Genomic DNA, 12,430 nt, shown 5'->3' with positions numbered 1-12,430 from the left:
CTCCACACTGCTAAGATTTCAGTTAGGGCTCAGGGACAGAATGGCTTAATTTAGACAATGCAAACATTCACTGCTTCTTTAATGCTAATGGTCTGGGACTTATTGCTACCCAGCAGGTCATTCTGGAGATTCAGACAAACTTGAACCCCTCCCTAAAGTTGATTTCCATAGTCCCTCCTATTTTATCACTGACCATCAATACAATGGAAGCTTAACCATAGAACAGATGATGAAATGGCAGTATTGGGAGCCACTGGTCTCAATAAGCATGGAAGCACTGACTTGGGGCTCAGAGTTGTTTGGAAGTCTCTGAACCTACTGCATTGGCTGTTGGATCAGTGTAACTACAGAAAAACTTCTGTTATTTAACAGACACTCGCCAGGCAAGCTGGCCAGCTGGCTGGAGCAATGGTAACAAAAATCATGGAGGTTCTGTTGACTAGCTATTGGCAATACAACATACAAAAAAATGGCACTGTTACTCGAGACCCTTAATCCTCATGCAGGGAAAAAAGTTAGAAACAGAAGGCCTAAAAATAGATTGTGCCAAGCAAAAGGAACGACAGTTGGGCTTCTCAGAGACTCTGATACCTTCCATGCATCTTTAGCTGACTTTTTCTAACGGTCTTGTAGAACTGTCATGGAAAAAAAACTTTTAATGGATAAAATATGGAGACAACAGGGTCAAGAAGAGGAAAGACAGAGACAGTGATGTAAAAGGTAGGCTTTCTTCATTGAAGATAGAACAGTATAGTGAAAAAAAAAGACTTTTTTTTTTTAAGGTAATTTGATTAAGTGATCAGTCCAGGGTTAGATAATAAATGTCTGAGGCTGAATTTGAACTCAGTTCCTCCTTATTCCAGAGCAGTGCTCTATTCATTGTGCCATCTACCTACCCCTTTTTATTTTAACATCAATTTTTTTTTTTAATTTTGAGCTCCAAATTCTCTCTTTCCCTCTTGGCCTTTTCCCTCCCACTGAGAAGGAAAGCAATATGATACTAGTTATACATGTGAAGTAAAGAAAAACATATAAACCATAGTGAGGAGGAACAAAAGAAAAAAAGCAAGTGAAAAAATATACTTCAAACTAGATAGAGTTTATCAGTTCTTTCTCTGGAGGGGGATAGCATTTTTGATCATAGGTCTTATGGAATTGTCTTCTATTATTGTCTTGATCAGAGGAGCTAAGTCTTTCATGATTAATCATTGTACACCATTACTGTTATGGTTACAATGTTCTCCTGCTTTTGCTCATTTCACTTTGCAACTATTCATATGAGTATTTCCCAAGTTTTTCCAAAACCCTCCTATTTGTCATTTTTTATGATACAAGGGTATTCCATCACAGTCATATGCCATGACTTGTTTAGCTGATGATGGTCATCCCTTCACCAGTTCTTTGCCATCACAAAAAAAGGATGCTAAATAAATAAGTATTTTTTGTATAAATAGATTCATTTTTCCTTTTCTTTGATATCTTTGGGATACAGACATAGTAATGTTGGTTTAAAGTGAATATAGTTTTCTAGCACTTTGGACAGAGTTCCAAATTGTTCTTCAGAATAGTTGGATCAGTTCACAACTACAATGTATTAGTGTACCTATTTTTCCACATCCCCTCTAACATTTATCATTTGATTTTTCTATCATGTTAGCTAATCTGGTGGGTGTGAGGTGATACCTTAGAATTGTTTTAATTTGTATTTCTCAAATCAATAATGAGTTTTTCATATGATTGTTAATAACTTTTATTGCTTCTTCTGAAAACTGCATGTTCATATCTTTTGATCACTTATCAACTGAAGAATTTTTCTAAATTTAACTCATTTCCTTATATATTTAAGAAATTAATCTTCTATGGAAAAAAATAAAACCTGCTATAAAAGTTTTTTCCCCCAGTTCTTGCTTTCCTTCTAATTTTGGCTGCATTGTTTTATTTCTTCAAAAACTTAGAATTTCATGAAATTAAAAGTATCATTTTGCTTCTTATGATCTTCTCTGTCTCTTCTTTTATCTTAAATGCTTCCCTTCTCGATAGATGTGACAGGAAAATTTTTTCATGCTTCCATAATTTATTTAGGTTATCATCTCTTAGGGCATACAGTTTAAGATGATCTATGCCAATGCTTTTGGCTAATTCTGTCATTTAAGGTATTATTTTCTTCTGTACTTTTTGACCTACTTTTAACAAACTTTTCATTATCTTTTCATATTTTCCTTATCTCAGTCTCATTTCTTTTCTCAATTTTTTTCCTTTATCACTCATCTAAGTGAAATGAGCAGAACCAGGAGATCATTATACACTTCGACAACGATATTGTATGAGGACATATTTTGATGGAAGTGGATTTCTTTGACAAAGAGACCTAACTAAGTTTCAATTGATAAATGACGGACATAAGCAGCTACACCCAAAGAACGAACACTGGGAAACAAATGTGATCTATCTGCATTTTAGTTTTTCTTCCCGGGTTATTTATACCTTCTGAATCCAATTCTCCCTATGCAACAAGAGAACTGTTCGGTTCTGCAAACATATATTGTATCTAGGATATACTGCAACATATCCAACATATAAAGGACTGTTTGCCATCTAGGGGAGGGGGTGGAGGGAGGGAGGGGGAAAAAAAATCGGAAAAGAAACGAGTGCAAGGAATAATGTTGTCAATATAAAGTAATCATTAAATAAAAAAAAAAGAAAAAAAACTATTATTAAAAATAAATAAATAAAAAATAAAATTGGAAAAAAAAAAAAGATAAATTTTGTTTTAGTTGTTCCAGTTGGACTTGTGTCCAGTTAATTTTTTTTTTGTGTGTGTGTGTGTGGTTATTGTTTGCTCATTTCCCCAATCTATTTCTTAGCTTTGAACTTGTATTTAAGTTAGGCATTGTTCTTCTTGTGGGGTCTGCAAGTACAGTCCCAAGCCTCAGGCTTTTTACACTACTTTTTTCAGAACTAGTTCTGTGCTTCCAAAATGGAAGTTGAAGAGAGGTGTGGTCACTCCTCCTTTGCAGCAACAGCGTTACTCCTAAGGGTCCCTGATCCCTTGTAACAGCAAGCATTCCTCTCCACCCTGGAATTCCGAGCCAAAAATGAGTATAACCAATGGAATTGCCAAATAGCACCATATTTTCCAACCAACGCTAGCATAGGGATCCCCTGTGGTCTCTTTCTAACAAGTTGCCTGTTCTTATTTTCTCTGCTTGAGGACTTCCAAAGCTGCTGCTTCTGTTGTTGCTGCTGCTTCTGCTTCATGGGCACAGCTACTTTCCTAACAATTTATTGTTGTTTAGTCTTTTCAGTTGTATCTGACTTTTCAAAACCCTATTTAATTCTGAAGTGGTTTGCTATTTACTTCTCCAGCTCATTTTACAGATGAGGAAACTAAAGCAAATAGAGTTAAGTGACTTGTCCAGGATCACACAGCTACTAAGTAACTGAAGTCAAATTTATACTCTGGAAGATAAGTCTTTATGACTCCAGGTCCAGATGTTTCCAGATGGAAACATCCACTGTGCCACCTAGTAAACTATTTCATGTCAATACTAGTTTGTTATTTGCCTCTAAGCCTAGATTTTCTACATATATTTCAGTCAAACCACATATTTAATGCAGAAGCAGAAGGATAATCCAGTTATTTCCTATTTAAAGCCAGACATTAAAGAGATATGCAAGAAAAGTAAAGAATGTCTTTCTTTTCCTAAGATTTTTTTGTTTTCAAAAAATATATTTTTCATAAAACATGTTATTTCTATTAACATGTAATAGGTTTGTTATCATTTAAAATTAATAAAATTATTTCAAAATTTCATCAATTTTGATTTCTAATACAGTAAGCATTTATATATTTAACTCACTTCAACAAAAAGTCTTTGGGGTCCTTAATAATTTGTAAGTGGAAAGGGGTCCTGGAACCAAAAAGTTTGAGAACACCTGACTTAAAATGAAAAAGAGAGTGGAATTCTGAGTTTGATTCTACCTCTTACAGTCAATACAACTTTAGACTTCAGCTACCTCTTCATTTTTTAAAGTCTGTTTCTCCTCAATATATCAGGGGTGCCAAGATGGGTTTACTCTCTGCCAAATATTTTTTGTTTATTTGTTTGATTTTAGCCAATTACAATACTATCCATCTATGACTATACTTACATTTTAACATGCTTTCTCATCATGTGCATTGGTAAAAAGATGATCAAATTCTGTTTGGCTGAGTTTGATCTCAGTTCCCTCCCTCTCAGACTACTTTGAGATACTTCAAAATACTTTGTATTTATTTTATTTATTCTATATTTATATTCATATGGATTGTTGTGTCTTCCATTGAGATACTACAGGATATTGATAACAAGATTCCTTGAAAACTCAAATTGTTTCATCCTTTATTTCTGTATGGTACCATTGTGGAAAGGGAACTGACCTTGAAATCAAGAACTGGATTCAAGTCTTGCCTCTGATATACATTGGCCATGTGACTCTGGGAAAGTAAGAAGTTTTCAAAAGTCCCAGGAAATTCCCTAATATTAGAAATGATTTTTTTTAAAGTTGCTCATCTGAATTGGCAGGACAGATTTCCTCATGTTCCTTACTAGTGTGAAACCCCAGGTCCTGACACTACCCCTTCCCAATTAGGCCTTTGGTAACTATATTCAATTTAATTGACATTATGCCTATTGTTGCTGCTATCCCTACTGGACCATCAGGGAGCTGATGCTATGACATGCAAGTGATTTGGATTTAAGTGAGGAAGGGCTGTGCGAGGTCAACCTGCCTCACTCCCCCTCTAGGGGGTCCAGTGGCCCAAACTAGATCAAGAAGACTGAAGATGCAGTGGGAGACCTGGACCTTTTAGAGTTAAGTTCTTTATCAGTTCTCAGTATGATTCGATGTCCCCACCAGTGAGGTGAGAAATGAAGCAGAGAATGGCCTCTTTTACTTAGTTGAAAAAATCAACCTGGGAAGGGAAGATCTTCGGGGTTTCTGGCGAAAACCATGGATAGAACCACAGCTGATATGAGTTAGTATAAATAGAGATTATTTGATTGGTTGTTGTCCTTTATCCAATATGACATCACTGTTAAGAGTCAAGTTAGCGTGTCCTACTGTGGCTGATCAGACCAATCTGAGCCTGGAACGCTCTGTCTCAGGACAGACACAAACAGTCCCTACGAAATTTGGAGTGGTGTGACTACAGCTCCCACTGTGTCACCTCTGTTGCTTCATCACTCGCCCATCGCCACAGGACTTTGAGATAGCTAGAAATGACAAAATGGTGATGTCTTTTGATTCACTCATAAATTGGATTTAAGGAGACAGAGTTGTAACATCATCACCAGCATCATTCTCCGTTCCAGAGTCATTACTGTTGAGTGGTGGGACAGTCAAAACGAACGGTGGTGACTTGAGATGCAATGGATGACCACGGTGTCTTTGATGTCTTAACAAGCTCTAAGAGCTACATAGCACTTGCTTCCCCTGCCTTGATGGCTGCTGGAGCAAATTATTCTCATCCACCCATTCCACTAGACCAATTCTTCACATGTTGGAGGTAGACACTCCCCACTCACCACAGAGTTTGAGACCCCTGGTTTAGTCTGTAACTAACCGGAAAAGTTTACTGGAGTATGGCCTCTGTGCATGTTACAGCATCTTAGAGCCACAGGTGAGTTAGGTTGAGCAGGTGGACATCAAAGGTGGAAAGAAGCCCTCATCCCAGATGTACTAATCTTCCCTGAACACCCCAAACAGACATGCACAATAAACTTTACAACTGAATAATTAAGAGACCTCCTAGTTCCCTCTCACTCTAACCAAGACAGAAGTAGTTTAAAGTTCTTTTTTGACCCTGCTTTCTGGAGATCCAGACCACTTCTAATCTTCTTATCTTCTCACCACTTAGAGATAATAGATTTAGAACTGGGAAGAACTTTAGTCTAGCCTCGTTTTACAGATGAAGAGAGTGAATTTAGAGAGATTAGAGATTTGCCCAACATGCCACAAATAAAAAGCAACAGATCATTTGCAATAAGCTCTGCTTTTTCCACTGTGTTCCCCAGTTCTTCTCCATCTGTTCTAGGAACTTTGACTTGTTTTCAGATCCTCCAGTTGTCTTTATCTGTCTCCCCTTCCCAAATGCAGACTTGGTGGTGCTGAGCACTGTGGAAACAGACTACAGTGACCAGATTTCATGTATTAACTGAGGTGTCTGGGAGCAAGGAGGAGCTGCTAAACTGGATTACTACTACAAATAGCTTAGCATCTGCCTGCCTTTCAAAGATGTTCAGAATTTCACAAATAGCTAATTATATGTACCTAATTATATAATTATTATATATTTTATATATATATGCATCTGGTTAATGCATTATGTTACTGCATTAGTTAATAGGGAAGGGTTTCAAATTAGTTTCTGGTCAGGCACAGGCTTAATTATTTCTGTATCTATTAGTATTCAGGATAGGATTTTGCACCTAGCTTTTAAATGGATGTTAAAAGGGTGAATTATTTCTTCTCTTCTTATTTAGGTTAATTTTATATCTAATGAGAGGTAGAAATATCATCAATTCATTTAGAAATATCACCAATTGATTTGGAATTTAAGAAAGTGGGTTCAAATTCCAGCTCTGTGATCATTTTTTAAAATTATCTAACTCTTTTGGGCCTAAACATCTAAATTTACAAGATGAAGGCATTGGAATAGAGGACCTTTACAATCTTATCCAACTCTAAATTGGTAATGCATATTAATGCAGCAGATATGCAGCAGAAGGTTTATTATAATGAGTCATTTATATAATTCTCAAGAAGTGGGAAGAAGAAGGAGAGAACTTGAAATTCAAAGTTTTAAAAACGAATGTTAAATGTTTTGTTTACATGTAATTGAGAAAAACCAAAAATTTTAAGAGATGGCTATAAGCTATGCTACAATTTGGACAGCAGAGGGAGCAGAAAAAGCAAATGATCAGTTTTCAGGATTTGAATACAGCTATATAAGGCTCACAAGATGTGAAAATTGACAAAAATTAACATTTGAGTTAGTTTTACATGAGGAAAACAAACCCAGTGTTGAGAATTCAAGTTTGGATTTACAATATGGTCTGGTTATAATGTTTCACAAGGTATACTGTGCAACTTTTTAGGATTGTAAATTTCAAAGGAAGCATCTGTCTACATTTGTAAAGGATGTTCAAGTCCAGTCCCATTCAATCCCATTCCACCCCATTCCATCTTGTCTCATTTCATTCCATCCCATCCCTGTCTTGTACAGGTAAAAAGGGCATCAAATTAGATAATAATATTTCACTTGAATATGTTGCTTTACCATTTACAAAAACCTTACATTTCTATATTGACTACAATAATATAAATGGAAATAACCACTGAATTTATTGTTATGAATCAGTTGAATTGGATGTTGTAAAATTATAGGGGGAAATATGGCTGGGAAGAGGAGATATGACAAGATAATTCTTCTTGCTCTTTTGCAGAGGTAGAAATCCACTGTCATATAACAATGTATATAATTAACTATATGTCAGTATGTAGATACAAATATAGACTTAGGTTGACTGGTATTAATTGGCTTTCTTTTCTCCCTTTAAAATAAAATTCTTTATTAAAAGAGGTGGCTCTTTGGGATCTAGGAAGGAGGACACATAAAAATCTTGCTGATGTAAAAACAAAATATATTCCAAAAATCTATTTAAAAAACCTCTTCTTACAATATCCTAGAGGAGGGGTTCTTAACCTAGAGTCCATGAATAAATTTTTGTGGAAATTTGTGAATTTGTGAAAAAAATTACGTATTTATTTTCACTAATCTTTAATTGGGATTTCACATTTTCTTTAATTATGATTAAAACTATGTTTATTTTTCTAAGAAGATATCCATAGGATTCAACAGACTGCCAAAGGGACCCATAACACACACAAAAATCTTAGGAACATTTGACCTAGAGTATCTCTGAGGTCCTTTCCAGCTTGAAATTCCATGATTATGACTTTCTACATACTACCTTCATTTCTTAAACTCTAAAGATCATATGACTGATCCGAGAACTAGGAGTACTTGTGAAATCAGCGTCTCCCCTAGGAATTACTACATTAACTGGAAATCAAAGTATATTGCCAAATAAGGTTCCACCCTCACAACACACATACTTTCCATATACTCACATATATACACACATTCCAGATGCACGGAGCAGAAAGTTTATTCTCTTTCTCATGGAAGGCAGACACTGGAATAGGAAATATGCTTAAGGACAACATTACCCAGTCTAAGGTGAAATGGAATCAGAGAACCAATTGGGTTCTTCTGTGCCCAGAAGGTGGCCACAGCACCTTGGCAGCCTGTTTAGACTTACCTATTACTAGGAATCATGCAACTCTGCAGCCATGTCCTGATGTTTGTGCCCAGCCAGGTAGGGCACCCACTCACCTTTACCTCTGTCAGAGGCTCTGATATGTGAGGGAAGCCGGGTATGGGAAACCTACCAAAGTTCCTGCTTGTGTATAGGCAACTCTGGAGACTCCAGATACATCACAAAGGAGACAGGCTTGGAAACCTAAACTAAGGCCTTCAGATGGAGAATTCATTGGGGACATGGCATAGCAGATAGAGCCTTGCCTTGGAGCCAGGAAGAGCTGAATTCAAGTCCTGACTTGACACCCACAGGGTATGACCTCAGGCAAGTCACTTAATTTCTCAGTGTCCTAGGCACTCAAAGACAAGATAACTACCAGCAGTGGTAGAGGGACTTTCTTCATCTCAGAGTCCCCCTTGTCAATGAAATAATAGATCTAGTTCCTATCTCATAAATTCTTCTTGCTGTTCAGTTGTTTTCATCATGTTCGATTCTGTGACCCCATTGGGATTTTCTTGGCAAAGATACTGGAGTACTTGGCAAAGATACTGGCAAAAATCATTTTACAGATAGGGAAACCGAGACAGAGGGTTACGTGACTTGCCCAGGATCACACAGCAAGTGAGTGTCTGAGGCCAGATTTGAACTCAGGAAGATGAGTTTTTCTGAGTTCAGGTGCAGTACTCTGTGCACTATCATGCTACCTAGCTGCCCATGCCTTAAATAGAAACAGCAAAAAAGATAATCAAAGTATTTCAGAACATGCAGGATTTAGATTTCTTTAAATTTTTGCTTTAACTCTTCAATAGTTTTTAAGTGATAATTTCTATTGATCACATACTATTTGGGAAATCATATAAGTAAATATTCATAAATACTATATTTGTAAATGTAAGTACTATTTAATAATTTAATAAATTGCATATTTAATTTAAGGGAAAAATATCATATTATAAATTTAAAGCTGGAAGGGCCTTAGTCACATCACTTCATTTTATGGATGAAAATAAGGCTCAAAGAGATTATGTCATAAAGAATGAATACTAGAATAAGGAAATGAATCATGGTTGGACTGAACCCCATCTTCGTGACTGATTTGTGTGATGTGATTGAAACAACTACAACCGCAGTAGTGAAATTAATGGCTGGCCAGGGAACTTGTATGCCTCAGTCTTCCATTGCTTCCCATGGGACACTAAAACTCTCATAACAACAACAGATATTGCATCTTTAAATAAGGTATATTAAGGTCATATATTTTGTTTACTATAGCTGGAATGATATTTTGAGGCAGATCCTATCTACTTAGAAGTAAGAAAAATAAATATTAATAGACAGAGTATTATAAATTATTAAATAACATTGGGGTAGAACCTTGGGATTCTAACAGTCACAGATTCAAAATTGGGAGGGGGACTACAAGCTATCTAATCCACTTTCATATTTTGTAGACAAGAAAACTAAAGCCCAGAGATAATAGAGTAACTTATTACAAATTAGCAGCAGAGTTGGAATTTGAATCAAAGGTCCTAATACAAAACCCGGTGCTATCTCGCACTCTCTACCACATTGTCCCCCATGAGCTACTACTGATTTCCTTTACTATGCCTGTGGACCTACTAGTTTTCATTCTCTCCTTTTCTGATATTGTGGGAACTGAGGAGCAGAAGGCTTGTGGTCTGGTCCTGTCTTGGAAGGGTTTATATTCTTTGCAGAACAAAGTTCTATAGAATATGTACTTTGGGAATTTAAGGACAAAGACTTCAAGGTCATAGCCATTGCTTCAGGATACAAGGTTTGGTTTTATAACATTAGCAATATGGTATCTCAGAGATGAACTTAATCAGGGTTGATCAAGCATAGGGAAAACTGATGTTCAAATTTCACATTAACCAGAATCAAAAGACATTAACTGTGGTTACATTAGGAATTAACTCTTTCTAATGAGAATAAAAGTCCTTGTTGTTATTATTCCTTTGATTTCTTTTACATGTGATCACTATCTACATGGTTTTGCCTCTTTAAAAATAAATTAATTAAAGTTTGAAACATGCTATTGTTGTTAAGATGTCCTATTCTTCATTTAGGATTTTCTTGGCAAAGGTTTTGGAGTGGTTAGCCATTTCTTTCTCTAGTTCATTTGACAGAGGAGGAAACTGAGGTTAAATGACATATTCAAGGTCATTTAGCTAGTAAATATCTGAAGCTAGATTTGAACTCACAAAGATGAGTTTTCCTGATTTTAGGCCCAAAATTTTATGCACTGTGCTACCAAAAGTAGATATAACTGTATATACAGATACATATTTAACAGCTGGTTCTCTAGAAAAGTATATATAACAATTTTAAAATTTAATCTGGATTATGAATATTTTCACTATTATCTTCTTAAGTCAAGACAATCAACAAAATAATAAATGAAACCTGATTTGTAGTGTTTGCCAATTTCTGAGGTATAAATGCTCAATGAAAATTTAATAGTTGGCACTCAGGAATTGTTATAAGCTGGTTCCAGCATCCTCCCAAATGTCAATATGTCAAGCATCTATAATTTTTCCAGTAGAGACATTCTGTTAAAGCAGATTAGAACTCATCTTTACATTAGTAGACAAGGCTCACAGAGTTTCCTGGGACACATCCAGCAGTGTCAAAAGCTGGATTTAAATCACATCTTTTGACTTTAAGTCATTCTTGAGTGGTAAAGTGGAAAGTGCTTCATAGTTAGAGGCCATTGTTCTTTTTGTTTAATTGTAACCGATTTTTTGTAACCCAAGAGACTTGTCTGAAGTTTTCTTAGCAAAGATAATGGAATGGTTTGCTATTTCTTTCTCCAGTGTGTCCCCCATTTTAGAGATGAAGAACTGAGGCAAATGAGAATTAAATGTCTTGCCAAGGTTTTCACAGCTAGCAAGTGTTTGAGGTCATGTTAGAACTCAGGTTTTCCAGACTCCAGGCCAGTGCTCTATCCACTATTATTTAGCTACCCTTTTGGTTAGAAGACCTTTTCAAATCAAGACCGACATTTAACCCTTGTGTGACTATGAACAGATTATTTCACCTTCCTGCATCTCAAATTTCCTTCACTGTAAAATGAGGGGAGTGTTTACTTTCAGTTCTAGGTCCATGATTCTATAAGATTAGATCTATATCATGCAGACCTTCTCTACAAACTTTCCTATAAAATTGTATTATTGTTTTCTAAATTAGCAGCTCAAAAATAAGAATGTTTAACATATATTGGATTACTTGCCACCTTTGGGGGGGGGATGGAGGGAGAAAGGGGAAATTGGAACACAAGATTTTGCAAGGGTCAATGGTGAAAAATTATCTTTGCATATGTTTTGAAAATAAAAAAAGCTTCAATTAAAAATATATATTGATATCTATAAAAATATAAGGAAGACCTAATTCATATTTTGGAAAATGCTTACATACAAAAATGCTCAAATAATTAATAGCATAGCTTAAAAAAATAGATCTCATATTTTTGACCCTTGTACTATACAGATCAACTCAAGGCCCCTTTGCCGCAGTCACACCTTTAGGTGGTGGAATAATTAGTACGGTGAGCTTACGTATAGGAAAGGGATTTGGTGTTCCAAGCTGTTTTCCTGAAGATTAGCCTTTGGTAAATCCTGTGTCAGGTCAGAGTTTCATGTTGGAGAGTGAAGTGGGATCTGGCTTTCATTAAAATCAACAAAACATCTGTAAAAACACCCTAAGCTGGGTTTCCCAGCCAAGCTTTTTGGGAAGGGTTTGCTATGCTAATAAACAGTGAAGCCATGCCATAGCTGAGGGTTTAGCCAGAGTTTAGGAAAGAGCAGATTGACTGGCAAGGTGACCTGGACATTTTGAGTTTATTGTGTGGAAGCAAGGACAAGTGTCATTACAAAAGGGGAAGAGTAGGGTGTAAACAGTATGGGGAAAGGGAAAAGAAGAATAAGGAAAGGATGGCACAAAGTTTCTAAGACATAAGATCCAGCTTGCCTAGCTTTGGGAAAAGTCCAAAAGGAAAATTTTGTCATAGGCTGGAAAGAATCCAAGGATTTTAACAAGTAAATGGC

This window comes from Antechinus flavipes, chromosome 2, assembly GCF_016432865.1.
Source record: "Antechinus flavipes isolate AdamAnt ecotype Samford, QLD, Australia chromosome 2, AdamAnt_v2, whole genome shotgun sequence".
Classification (NCBI taxonomy): domain Eukaryota; kingdom Metazoa; phylum Chordata; class Mammalia; order Dasyuromorphia; family Dasyuridae; genus Antechinus; species Antechinus flavipes.
The sequence above is the reverse complement of the archived record's forward strand: the minus strand, read 5'-3'. Positions refer to the sequence as shown.